This window comes from Mus musculus, chromosome 12, assembly GCF_000001635.26.
Source record: "Mus musculus strain C57BL/6J chromosome 12, GRCm38.p6 C57BL/6J".
NCBI lineage: Eukaryota > Metazoa > Chordata > Mammalia > Rodentia > Muridae > Mus > Mus musculus.
This window is the reverse complement of record NC_000078.6, coordinates 62,922,942-62,938,445: the sequence shown is the minus strand read 5'-3', so window position 1 is coordinate 62,938,445 and position 15,504 is coordinate 62,922,942.

Below are 15,504 nucleotides of genomic sequence, written 5' to 3'. Positions count from 1 at the left end.
AAATTCAGCTGGCTTTAAACAACTGATTAAATGTCACCATTTGCAGTGTGTGCCCAGCAGACAGAGTTTACTACATAAAATGCTATTGTCATTTCAAGAAGTACACGCTGGAATTTTATCTTCTCATACATCACACTGTGAATATTTTATGTACAATTGGTGTCGAATTTAGTTACCAAAGTAAGATAATACAGTGGGATTTAAGAGAAAACAGCTACATGAAGCATGAACCAAATGATAAAGTAAAACGCCCTCAATATTGTTTTTAATTGGCATTTGAGCTTCTAAAAAGGCAGTTAAGTAACAAATTTATTCTATGATAATGAAAATATGATTGGCTTTCAGATAAAATTGCCCTCTATCAGGGTCATAACATTAGCATGCAAATTAGTCATTATCTTCTCAGTGGGAATTGGAATATTATTTCTATTATAGATTTTGTAAGCATTTTTCAATGAAAGGAATTGAATACTGTTGACATTGCACAATGACTTGACAATATCTTTTCAGATCTGCTATATATACATGTGTGTGTCTGTGTGTGTATGAATATCAGAACACACATATATATGTATACACATATTCAAATATACATGTATACATTGTACATTATATATATATATATACATGTACATATGTGTATGTACATGTATATATATACAAATTGTAGAGCTTACGAAGAAGATTGCTTTGAACTCATGGATGATTTACTTTTTTCATATTCTTCCTGCAGTTGCATTGTTGTACAAAAACTGTAAAGAACAAGAAACAATAAATATGCCGTATAGTGCTTTTTCTGTTATTTTTATGCTAATATTTATTTATGACTATCAACCCATCCCATTCTTATTGTCAAAGAATAAAATATTTTGGCCAATTAATTTTTAAGGGGAACTTTAAAGAGGTAATTTTTTAAAAATATGCCATTAATATGTCTGACTGGATAAATATTACTATAATGAATTAAATATTATTCATGATGTAATTTTGAAGCATGAAAACATGGGATACTAGTAAGACTAACCTACTTTTGTATTACGTAAAACTCCAGGAGAAAATCTACAACCGAGCCTCAGGAGACAAGCCTCCCTTAGATAGTTTTGTTCTTGAGATACATTTGCTTTAAAGCTCCATATAAATTGCAAGAAGTCAAAATGTAATTCAAGAAAACATTCAAAAAAATCTTAGAATAATAATGAAATTTCAGCATATGCATGGAAATATTTAATATCTTCAAAGTCATAACCCAAAACTAAAATAAAAGTCTGAAGTAAATACTACCATTTGTAATTGTTTATAAATTTTTGCCATGAATATAGGAAAGGTAAAATTATAACATTATTTTGAGATTAAAAATAATGTTCTATCAAAATAAGAGAATTCTTAATATACTAGACAGTGTGGATCACTTGATAACACAGAATGCAGAGTACACAGTAGCATGATAGGCTATTTCAGTGCTGTGTCACTCTTGGATCACAGAATTTAAGTTCAGATCAAGGATGATATGATTTTTATTGAGACATTCATCTATAAAATCCTCAATATATTTGGTATGACCCTTATAAATTAGGCCCCACCTTTTATGATGTATATCATAATGGCCTCTGCTAAAGTTTCCAAACAATATGATCCTTACTCACTTCTTGTCTCAATTTTTTATTCTGTTGATCACCTGATAAGACAATAATTTTATAATTGATAAGTAGCAGAGTTGAATTAATTAGGTCTGTTTTAGTGAGAAACATTTCTTTGTCATTACTGGGAAAATTAATTGAGTCTTAATCATAGATTACCCAAGACTACTGAACAGAAAAAGCAAATGCTGTGAGTAGGTAGGGAGTCTTTGAGCATAAGATGAGCAACTTCAGAATTTAAATATCTTTAGAGACCAGAGAATGTTGGTCATAAAACAAAAGACAAACAAGAATAAGATGACAAATTAAAATTAAATAAATACTTTCCTTAAGAATAGGTACCCAAACATGTAAAAGAAAATATTCCTTTCAGATGTGCATTATATATGCTGAAGGCTCATTATGTTTTTATACTTTTTATTGGTTACCTTATTGGTTATTTTCCTTCTGCAAACCACTGATCCCACCCCCACTACAGTTTCACAGTCTAGGTAGACTATTCAAGAGAGACTGGTGTAAATCAAATACTAAGATTGTAAGATGCTGCATGGTAACAGATCTTAGAGAAAAGAATGGGCTAAAATGCAGCACTGTGATTTATCAACTCCTCCCCATGATGAATTATGCAGTGTGTTGTATAATCCTGTGTATTATTGGATACACAAAAGTATACATTTAAAAGTACAGTATTATTTATTGTTTTTGTATAATCCTTATAAACACTAGTTGACACATTGCACTGCCTATCTCAGTTCACATTTCTTACATGCACACACACACACACACACACACACACACACACACACACACACGTACACATAGGTACACACACTTAGCTGGGTGATGTATCCATATGACATATGCTGAAAGCACTTCAGATTGTGAGATAAAAGAAAAATGTCTTACATATGTAATGTTTTCTCTTTAGGAAAAAACTGGAATTTAACTTATTCTTTCATAATTTAAGATATATATATACATATATATGTTTAATTAGTGTGATCCTAACACAGTAGTTCTCAACTCCCTCTATCCATATCATCCCTTTCTCTGTAAGTCATTTCACACATTCATGTTAATTTTATTTTGTTTGTCAGCCCCCATTTAACCAGGACTGTTAGACCATGGATTTGTAATTATTCATAGTCAAGTGGTAGACTCATAAGTGAGCACACACACAAAGACAATGATTGCCTCTTTCTTAATACACATCATAGCCAAGTGGCTCCTTTTAGATTGACTTTTGCCAATGTTTTTAAAGTATATTTTACTGTTTGTGCTATTGTCTATGCAATAGTAGTCCACTTAATTTTTAGAGTATTATTGTACATAAGCAACATCTCAATGCTAAGTCTTGTGTGAAGCATCCCTCATTCTTCATCACAGCTAAATGATAAGTGAATAAATGTGTCCATAATTGGTTTAAAACAATTTCAAAATAGAGATATGCACCTCTTATTTAATTCTTGAGATTAATGGCCTTAGTGATCATCATGATAATTTACTCTTTAAGCAAACAGAATAATTGGCAAAATCACTTTAATATTTAATGAGTTTGAAACTATGAAGCAGAATAAGTAATTGCAATAATTTTTACCTAAAAAGATCTAAAATGTAATTGAGAAACTAATTAGTATCTTTTACTTAGAAAAATAATTCTATTTTATTGCCTTTAAAAGGCTATTATTCTGCTATTTATTTTTAATTCTGTCCATCAAATTTAAATCCTGCCTGTTAGATTCTGAGTTATGTCTAACTTTATGAGGAGGTTTCTACTTATAACTGCTGCATGTAAAGAGCATCCTGAATTGATAGTGTAGAATATACATGGTAAGTATAGTGCGTGGCACATTGAAGTGGGTGATTCTTTTCTCTATTTTGACAATGGTTAATCTGAGTAAATAAAGCAGTAAAGAAAATGTGAAAGAAATATCATGCCCTACATCATTTCTGCCCACACAAATCTGGCACAGATGCCTTTTCCCTGAGTTCCTTCAGCTGTGTGGAATGAGGATGACCTTGAAATTAGACAGCAATCATGAGGCAGAAAGAACATCTCTGCAATGAGGGAAACCGAATCTCCATTTAGGAGCTGAGAAGGATGTTATCCAACCTGTAGCACTCAGGTTTGTTACAGGTGTCAAAACTAAATTTCAGTGGTTTTTAAAAAATAATTATGGTATCAAATTTTTTGGTCTATGAGGGAAAAAAAATACACATGGAGGTACCCTTGGCTCCAGCCCCATATATATCAGAGGATGACCTTGTCAGGCATCAATAAGTAGAGATGCCCTTGGTCCTGTGAAGGCTCAATGCCCCAGTGTAGGGGAATGCTAGTGTTGGGAGGCGTGAGTGGGTGGGTGATTGGGTAGGTGGGGGAGTACCCTCATAGAAGCAGGAGGGAGAGGATGCAAATAGGGGGTTTCCAGAGGGAAAGCTGGAAAGGGGATAACATTTGAAATGCAAATAAAGAAAATATCCAATAAAAGAAAAGAGAAAAAAAGGAAAATGATTATGATATCTGTGATCGTTGTATATTCTTGGACCAGGGAGTGGTTAACATTTGGATGTGTGGCCTTATTGGAATAGGTGTGGCCTGGTGTGTCACTGTAGGTGTGGGCATAAGATCCTCATCCTGGTTTTCTGGAAGTCAGTCTTCCACTAGCAGCGTTTGGATGAAGATGTAGAACTCCCAGCTCTGTCTATGCCATGCCTGCCTGGATACTGTCATGCTCCTACCTTGATGATAATGGACTGAACCTCTGAATCTGTAAGCCAGCTCCAATTAAACGTTGTTTTTATAAGACTTGCCTTGGTCATGGTGTCTGTTCACAGCAGTAAAACCTCAACTAAGACAATATCATTAATTTGTTTTGGTCTATGAGGAAAAAATTATCATCTTGAGCCTAAGATGCTACAAATGGCTCCACACTCTGTTCAACATCACTGAATTTGTGAGTGTTGTAGACACACTGTCCTCAGTTATCTATAATTCCTGTGTTCTAGACATTGAATAGCATGAGGCAGAGAATGCCTATCCTCAGATTTAAGTCTCCATGATGCCTCACACATAATTTTACTATATGATTAAACCTCAAATGTGATGCATTGCTGTTGTAAAGTACATGATGAGTAAGAATTTTGTTAATAAAGGGGCTTTAAGAAGCAGTGTATCAGATGTCCACATTATACACTTTATTGATAAGAGATGGTAGAATAGTGGTGTAAGAAGAAACAAAGAGAAAAACAGAGTAACATGAAGATTATCCCATTTCCCAAAGGAATGATGCTTCTCTGAACAAAGATTGTGAAAATTACAGATGAAGAGAGAGACTGAAAAAAAGAACCTTAAAAAAATCTCCGCAACATTCTTTTTAATTTTATTTATCATTCAATTTACATCCCAACATCTCCCCCATCTCCTCTCAGTCTCCTCACACAAATCTTTCCCCTTCCCCCATATCCTTTTCCACTGAAAAGGGACACACACAGACACACATACACACACACACACACACACACACACACACACACACACACAAACTGCTTAAAGGCCTCGCAGGACTAATTACATCTTCCACTGAGGCTAGACAAGGTAACCCAGTTAAATGGACAGGAACTATGTAGTGAAGAGATTCAGGAATAGCCCCTGATCCAGTTGTTGTGGGACAACCCACATAAAGACTGAGCTGCACATCTGCTACATACGTGTGGAAGACCTAAGTATAGCCCATGATCACTCTGGTTAGTGGTTCACTCTTTGGGATTCTGCAAGGGTGCCGGTTGGTTAAATCTGTTGGTCTTCCTGTGGAGACCCTGTCCTCTTTGGGTCCCTCAAATTTTCCCAAATTCTTCCACAAGACTCCACTTTTGGAAGTGGCTCTCTGCACCTGTTTCCATTGGCTCCTGGGGGTGGGGGGGGGGTGAGCCTCTAAGAAGACAATTTTGTTAAACTCCTGTCGGCAAGAATAACAGAGTATCATTAATAGTGTCAGGAATTGGTTCTTGCCAATTATGTGGATTGCATTTTGGGGTAGTCATTGACTGACCATTCCATCCTTCTTTGCTCTATCTTTGTCCCTGAACATCATTTAGGTAGGACACATTTTGGTTGAAGGTTTTGTGGTTGGAATGCTGTCCTTATCCCTCAAATAGGAGTCCTACCCAGCTATAGGAAATGGCCACTTCAGGATCCATACCCCTCACTACTAGAAGTCTTAGCTAGAGTTACCCCCAAGCCACCCTAGGCCCTTTCCCCTGCTCCAAGTCTCTGGCACATCCTAGAGATGCCCAACCTTGACAGTCTTAGAGTGGACAGAAGTATCACACCCGTTCTCATTTTTGCAACTGAATAAATTTGCAGTCTTATTTAATGAGCAATGGAGCACAAAAATAGAAGGTATAATAAGTTAGAAAATCAATTAAAAATTTTATTTTGGATGATTGCAAGAAACTAAAGTATGTAACCTATATTTTAATTTAAGATGCCCTTTTATATTAAGAAAATATATGTAATAGGTCACATCTAACTATATATGTATGCTATTGTGTATTATATTGTAAAATTCCTGTTATTATATACTAATTTGTCAAATATAGAGTATTATTGACTATCAATATATATTGTTATAATATTTATTTGCCACAATTTAATAGAAACATCATAAATACCCATTTATAGAACACCAAATTTACTATTTCCACATTGTTTTCAAATTGCTGTGAAACTAACACTATGATTATGAAACATTTCCTCCTGTAGAACTTAGAACTGTGCAAGTGTTCAGGTGTTCTCTTTCTCAAGGGGAGCCTACTCTCTGATTCTTTACTACACTGAAGTAACATTCCCTTTCAGTAATGTAATAGATAATCAGTGCCTGTGATTTCATATTCTCCCATTTTACCATGTTATTGTACACACAATTACTCATTTATATTTACTTACTTTAACTACAACTAGGGTTATTTGGACATTCATTCCCTTATGGACATCAAGCTTTTTTCTTGTATTGGGCTAATAGAGACATAGCTTTTGTACACATTTGAATTAAAATTGAACAATTGCATCATAATGAAAGTAAGTAGAAGATTATATACCAGCTTTTGTTTTATGATTTTGTTGTAATTCTAATTACTCAAGCTTTCTTCTGTCTCAGAAGGTCAATATTCATTTCCAGTAGTTTGGTGTTAGAATGTGTCAGAGAATCTTGTGTTATTCATTTCCTTTGTTATTCTTTTTTTAAGATTTATATATTTATTTTTTATGTATATGAGTATACTGTAGCTGTACAGATGGTTGTGAGCTTTCATGTGAGTGTTGAGAATTGAATTTTTAGGACTTCTGTTCACTCTGGTCGGCCCCGTTCACTCAGTCCCTGCTTGCTCCGGCCCAAAGATTGATTTATTATTATTATTATTATTATTATTATTATTATTATTGTTATTATTATTATACAAAAGTACACTGTAGCTGACTTCAGACGCACCAGATCTCATTATGGGTGGTTGTGAGCCACCATGTGGTTGCTGGGATTTAAACTCAGGACTTTCATATGAGCAGTCAGTGCTCTACCCGCTGAGCCATCTCCCCAGCCCCCTTTGTTATTCTTTTATTAAGTAACACCATATTTAAGTTTCTTCCAATGACTTGGATATCTCCTTATGTCATAGTCTTCCTCTGAAAAATAGTATTACATTTATTTTATTCAAACTTTTTATTCATCTCTTGAGAGAGAGAGAGAGAGAGAGAGAGAGACAGAGACAGAGACAGAGACAGAGAGACAGAGGCAGAAGGGAAATGGGTTGTATAGTAATTATGCTTCACAGACTCATCTGTCTTCATCCCATAAGTCATAATGGTGTAGATGCATACTGTTTCATATTGTGTAATAAAAACATTAACTTTACTGAAAGTAATACATTTTCATCTTCTTCATGGTAGAATAATTCACTATTATTTATTGTATCTGCTAAAGAGCAAAAAATGTGATTGCATATCTTAGACATGGTAAATATTGTGAAACAATGAACTTGTACTTTATAGGTATTTGGTATAATTTCTATTGAGTATATACTCAGAAATGGGACTTGCAAAACTTATAGAAGAATGATTTTAGTTGTTTTGACAAAACATCGTACCTTTTTACAAAGGACTCTCTTAACTTACAGCCTTGCTTTCAGGGAGACCATTTAGTTTGTTCATGCTCTTTTTCTTTTTCCTTTTCTTCTTCTTTTTCTTTTTCTTTTTCTTTTCTTTTCTTTTTTCTTTTTTTTCTTTTTCTTGTTCTTTTTCATTTTTTTCTTTTTTTGGCTATTTTTAAATTTTATTTATTTACATTTCAAATGAAATTTGCTTTCCCAGTTTCCCCTCTGCAAACCCCCTATCCCATCCCCTCTTATCCTGCTTCTATGATGGTGCTCCTTATCCACCCACCCAGTCCTGCCTCATGTCTCTAGAATTCCTCTACACTGGGGCATCAAGCCTTCACAGGACCAAGGGACTCCCTTCCCATTGATGCCAGATAAGGTCCCTTTAGCTCCTTCAGTCCTTCTCCTACCTCCTGCATTGAGGTCCCTTTGCTTAGTCCAGTGATTGGTTGTGACACTCCACATCAGTATTGGTCAGGCTCTGGAAGAACATCTCAGGAAATAGCCGTGTCAGGTTTCTGTCAGCAAGCACTTCTTGGCATCATCAATAGTGCCTTGGTTTGGTGTCCCCAGGTGGGGCAGTCTCTGGATGACCTTTCCTTTAGTCTCTGCTTTTCTTTTCTTTCTTTAGGTAATATGGTAAGTCCTAGCTATTTAACTGTTTTACAGCCATTTACAACTGAGATTGTTTATATCTGAAATCTAAGATGGCTTTGAACCTATGATCCTTTCACAGTTTCATAAGAATGGGAAGAAAAAGCAAATATTATCATGCCCTGAACAACTTCATTTTAATTCTGCTAAATGCTTCCTTTGTCTCTCAGCTCTGTTCTCTGAAGTAAACACTACTTAATCATATACTGAATTGTTCTCTACTCTCTTGTGACGCAATACTAATATTTGGCTTGGAAAGCCCCAGTATGACACTCTGCGTTCTTATGTCCTTTCAAAGGATGGCTGAGTCTTGAATTAGCAAATGACATTGTAGCCTAGACAATCTCTTCTGGTGGACAGCTTTAGAGGTACACCTCAAGGTTTTCATGGTGATATGTTCTCCAATTTGAATCCATTTCTTAATAATCTGAGCATTCTCCCTTCCCAGGGGAAATGTTGGAACAGTCTTATAGGATATATAGGTCTAGTTAGGTCCACTAAGGAAAATCTATTTCCTCTAAGTAAAATGAATGAAAGGAATGAATGATAGAAGCTAACTTAAACACTCAAAATATGAGTTAATACAGAGGGATCTGTTAATCATTTTGTCAAAGTACCACTGCTCAGAAAGCTGATTTACTTAAAGCCATGCTTGTCAGAACCTAAATATGTTTTGTTTTTTTCTGTTTTTTTTTTTTTTTTTGAATTTTCACTATTTCTTTGTAGCTACCTCCATTTTTCCAGGTGGGATGCTTGCTGAATATCTTTGCCTAGCTCAAAAGGGCTTGACTGTCTTCTCCTCCATTGTCTTTCTTAGCACAGATATCAAAATTTACTGCTGCCTATCCTGTTGTTTTTCTTTAAATTCTAATAAAATTTTATCATAATTCTGTCTAAATTCTTTTTAATTAGTTATTTTCTTTATTTACATTTCAAAGGTTATCCCCTTTCCTGGTTTCTCCTTCCAAAATCCCCTACCCCTTGCTCCTCCCCCCACTTCCCACTTAATCAACCCGCCCACTCCCACTTCCTGGGCCTGGCATTCCCCTATACTGGGGCATAGAGCCTTCACAGGACCAAGAGCCTCTTCTCCCATTGATGGCCTACTAGGCCATCCTCTGCTACATATGCAGCTAGAACCATGAGTCCCACCATGTGTTTTCTTTGGTTGGTGGTTTACTTCCAGAGAGCTCTAGGGGTATTGTTTACTTCATATAGATGTTCCTCCTATGGGGCTGCAAACCCCTTCAGCTCCTTGGGTACTTTCTCTAGTTCCTTCATTGGGGACCCTGTGCTCAGTCCAATGGATAGCTGTAAGCATAACTTCTGTATTTGTCAGGCACTGGCAGAGCCTCTCAGGAGACAGCTATGCCAGGATCCTGTTAGCAAGCACTTCTTGGCATCCACAATAGTGTCTGGATTTAGTGGCTGTATATGGGATGGATCCCCAGGTGGGTCAGTCTATGGATGGTCATTCCTTCGGTCTCTGCTCCACACTTTGTCTCTCTATCTCCTTCCATGAGCATTTTGTTCCTCCCTTCTAAGAAGTATAGAGGTATCCACACTTTGGTCTTTCTTCTTGAGTTTCATGTGGTTTGTGAATAGTATCTCCGAAATTCTGAGCTACTGAGCTAATATCCACTTGTCAGTGAGTGCATATCATGTGTGTTCTTTAGAGATTGGTTTACCTCACTCGGGATGATATCCTCCAGATACATCAATTTGCCTATGAATTTCATAAATTCATTGTTTTGAATAGCTGAGTAGTACTCTGTTGTAGAAATGTTCCACATTTTCTGTATCCATCCCTCTTGAATTATTTTATTAATGAGATTAAAAACTATGGGAAGGGATCCTAATATCCCTAGTAAGGTGTGATACCCTGGATACATCTTCTAAAAATTTCCAGTACTTATTTTATCTATGATATGTAAAAGGAATCGCTTTCAGGTCATCCATATCTGAGGTCCTTTCTGTTTTGCACATTGATAATGTCCTAACACCTCAAATACCATTCAGATTCTTTTATCAGAAGCTGTGTTTCTGCAGAGTGTTAATGGATAATAGTTATTTAGAAGGCTGCTCAAGAACATTTTGCCAGAGTGTTATCAGGCATTAGTTTAAATACTGAAAAATTACAACAAATAAGAGTAAAACTAACTGCAAAATGAAGTACTTATTAGGTGTTTATCATTATTCAATAACTTAAATGTTTTCATTATTGGGAGGCACTGCTTGGAACATCCTATGCTGGGGTCTGTTAATTGATTTTGGTAAAAGTTAATAAAAATTTTGTCTTTCGTAAGATTTATATTTTATAAGCTTCTCTCCTGAAGGAGCATCAAGCTACTCCACTTTATATTGGAAGCAGATCATGATTTCTAAAACTAGTTTTATAGAATTATGACCTGTGATCCCATTTCATTATTTACCAAAGAATAATGACCTATGTCTCCAAAACCTTTGAAAGAATGATCAGAAATAATCAAAGTTAGTTTCAAAAAAAAAAAAAAAATGAAAGAAAGAAAGAGAAAAAGGGAAAGAAAAAAAAAAGAAAAAAAAGTTTTATACTTAATAAGTTAACGTTAGGAAGTTAAAAAATACATAAATTAACTTACAAATGTGCATAATACAAATGATCATAAATTTATTTAAATTTATTTATTTAGTGGGGAGGGAGGGAGGGAGCTGAGAGGGAAAATGGATTGGGGATAGTTAGGGGGAGAGGGGAACCTGATCTGGTATTGGGTGAGAGAAAAGGACTGAAACCCTGAGGGCCAGAAAAAAGAATGGAAACAGGCAACCTTAGATGGTAGGAGATTAAGGGGACCCTCCAGAATATACCAGAGACCTTGGATGTAAGAGACTCTCAGGACTCAAAGGGAAGGAAGGACTTTAGATGAAATGCCAGACAGTAGGGAGAGGGAACTTATAGAACCCACCTCCAGCAGGAAGACAGGGAATCAAATGACGAAGGGGGTATTCCACAGTCTCATCTCTGACACAAAATTTTTCCTGACTAAAAGAATTACAGGGATGGAAATGAAGAGGAGCCTGAGGAAAAGAAAGTCCAGTAACAAGCCCAAAGTGAGATTCAGCTCAAGGGGAGGTCCCAAAACCTGACATTATTATCAAGGTTATGGAGCATTCATAAAAAGGGATCTATCATGACTGCCCTCTGAAAGACCCAACAAGCAGCTGAAAGAGTCAGAGGCAGATAGTTGCACACAACCAATGGACAGAAGAGCTGACCCCTGTTGTTAAATTATGGAAGGCTGAGAGAAGCTAAGGAAGAGGGCAACCCTGTAGGAAGACCCCATCAGTCTTAATTAACCTCGACCCCTGAGATGTCTCAAACATTGAACCACCAATCAGACAGCATACACCAGCTGATATGAGGCCCCCAACACACATATAGTAGAGGACTGCCAGGTCTGTGTTCATTCAGAGATGATGCACTGCCATGGACTAGACCCAGTCAGGCCCCCCTCAATCCGTGGGAATCAGACTCTCGGACAGATGGACATAGAGTTGGTGAGAATGGGGTGACAGACAGGACATGAGATAGTGTGTTGGATCTGAATGTAACGTCACAAAGGAACACCAATCTTTTATAATACAGAAAACAAAAGGGGGAAGGATGTCATAGCAGGTAAAGTACATTGAAGCTATCTGACACAAAACAGAGGAATGACTTCAAAGCGACTTACAGGAACCAGGTAATGTTTATAGTAAAGATAAAACAGCCCTGCCTAGGGTCAGCTAATGCCAGGTAAGGATTTCACACCCTAGTCACAATTTGTGCTACTCCTTTGAGCCTTGTGAAAGCTAGCACCAGGGGGGTCTGCTCTAGCAGACCATCTCATGAATAATGCAATACCACAACCCCCCTATTTCCTAGGCCTTGGTAAATTCTTGCATATGCGTGTAACTTGGCTGTTCTTTTAAGTATCTGTAGGGAATCTCCATTTGTCAGAAGAATTCACCAACTTGCTTCTAATATGCAATGTAGTTTGCAATACCTGGCTGTAATGAAGATTCTAAGTATACTTTGCTAAGCTTGACCTGAGATTTCTAACTCTTATCCAGTAAAATACTGCAAGAAAACATGCAAGACCCTCCATGATATTGCAGGGACAAATCTGGGGCATTCTAGCTATGGAATGCCAAGGTTCCAGGAGGCTAAGTTTCCTTGAAACTCCTTACCTCATGACTGCCTTCAGGCCTTTCTGCTTGTCAGGCAGACTTCACTGGAGTATGTATAGCAATGAACCTAACCCTCAAGAGACTGGAGGCCCCAGGGAATTTAGAGTTCAGGTGATATCTCAGGTGGGGACATTCACGTGGAAACATTGGAGTGGGGAGGAGGTATGTGATATGAAGCAGTAGCAGGGTGGACAGTGTGTGGGGAATAAAATGCTCATAAGTTTAAACCTTAAATATAATTAGGAAAGAAGAAAATGCCAACACTCATTGCTGAATAGATCAATGACTCATAGTTTCTTTAATTTGCCATAGAAATTCAAGCATGGGCCATCAATAGTTCATGAAAAGCAAACATATCTGTGACTGACTCCATTTGGTGATGGATGGGAAGAAAGGAAGAAAAGTTATTTGTGATTAGATAGTTCATAAGAGCAAAAATGTATTAGAATTACTACATATTTCTTGAAATATAATAAAATAATGCAATACTTAGAAATATAGGTGAAGAAATATAATTTTGAATTAATTTTGGAATTTTAAGATATAATATTTAGTTTGAAATCAACCTCTTTATATAGAGAGACATAGATAGGTAGATAGATAGCTAACACGTATCTATATAAGCAAATCTCAGTATGTGTTTATATATAAGTAAAAGCTATATACTCATCAAAATGAATTAAAATAAAATCAGTATGAGAGTTGGTAACCAAATGTATGGGGACATGTGTATGCATGAATTCTCTAGGATATAACCATGTGAATACATGTAGTAATATAATAGTAAAATATGAATTTCCAAAACAGATAAGGTTACAATCCAAATTTAACCTTTCCTAATTGTTAAAATTGAATATATTTAAATTCCCGATGATTCACTTTTCTCATTTATTTACCATATTTACTATAAGTGTCAAACAGCTTAATTAAATGAACACTTATAAATAATATGACACAGTATATGCAAATTAGGAAGCACTCACTAAACAAGGACTGCTATTCTCATTAGCATTGTTTTAACATTACAAGTGAATGATGAGATAAAATTTTAGTGAAAAAATGACATCTCATTGACTAGAAAACACTATTATGTTATAAATTATTCCTATTCACAATCAATTTTCTGGAATAATTATTTTAGATTAAAATAAATATAAACATGACACACAGATGTATAAGTATGCATTTAAAAATACAAAGAGAAAAATGTTGGGCTGGAATGTATGTAACTCCATGGTAGTGTACTTCCCTGGAATGTAAAAAGGTCTGCTGGGTTGGAAGTCTAGTAGTTTAGAAACTTCACACACACACACACACACATACACACAAACACACACAAACACACACACACACACACACACACACACACACACACACACACACACACTATTTTAAAGTATGTCACTTGGCAGTCTAATGCTATCCTTAAGAATCATATATGATCTAACAAAACCCAGAGAAATCACACTGACATTGACTTGTAATGCTCCCCTATGAGCCATGGATCTCATAATAGTAGAAGGTGTTAAACAAGCTGTCAAAGGAGAAGAGTAATCTGTAGTCCTATCTAGGTTTAAATTCTGTAAGCTAAAACAATAACTGTTCTAGCCAAATATCTATGATTGCGAAATAATGACATTTTAACGCTACGTTTTATCCAACATGTTTGATTGTTTTTAAGTTACACTCAAGGAGAGCAATTCAGGCATTGGTCTCAATATGTAGCCAACTTCCTGTGGCTGAATAGGATATAGAGTGAGAGTGTAAACTACTACAACTAGATTCCTAAGCCAATAATTTTTTTTTTACTTTTAAAACATTTCCCTATACCAATAGATAAGAGTAGCCTTCATCCCCCATCAAAGGTGTTACATTTTGCAACAGAAGGAGACTCTTTCAATGAAAAACTTGGATCATAATATAAAAAATAAATGATTGTAGGGTACCCAAACTAACTGACACATCTGCAACCCAATTCAGAAATATAAGGCTCAAGGAAAATAATAGGAAAATGGGCAGCATTATTCTAAAATTCAAGAACAAAGGATGTCTGTTAATAGTGAATCTTAAACAAGACAGGAAAAACGTAGCCATAAACTTTCATCAACATAGTTGCCTGAAGAAGACTAGAAAAAAAAGCACTACCAGTTGAGATGCTAATATGGCCAGTGGACAAGATAAATAGAATCACAAGATTGTACATGCATATATGTATATATGTGTATAGGTGTGTACATATATACAAGTATGTGTATATATGTTTGTAGATAAATAAATATATTGGTATATGTATGCAACAATAATTATTAAAGAAGAAATCATGAATTTGAGAGACAGATACTGCAAGAGTTTGAGGGAGTCGATAAAGGATTTTTAGTGATATAGTTATAGTGTTCATCTATGATTTTCCTTTATTTTTTAAAAAATTATAATATAAAATAAAGTCATACAAGAGACAGCTACAGATCCAAAACAATATGAATCATAACTAATCCTAATGTTAACATTACTTCTAAACCTAAATATGACTAATTATAATCCTAACACTTAACCTAATATGTAAACCTCAATTACTCCAGTACTAATTATACTTCTTAGACTAAATTGTAAACCTAAATCTAATTTTAAACTAAACTCCAAAGCTAAACATAGTCCTAACACTAACTCTGGCCATAAGGCTACTCCTATTCCTAACTTTCCTACTTATACTAACCATAAACTTAACTTTAATCTGGTGCCTAAAACTAGCAAACACTAACACTAATACAAAACCAATAACAACCTTAGCTGTAAACCTCATTGTAGCCCTTGGTCTAATCCCAACAGTAGCCCTATCTCTATCATTTAAGGCTCCTCCTCC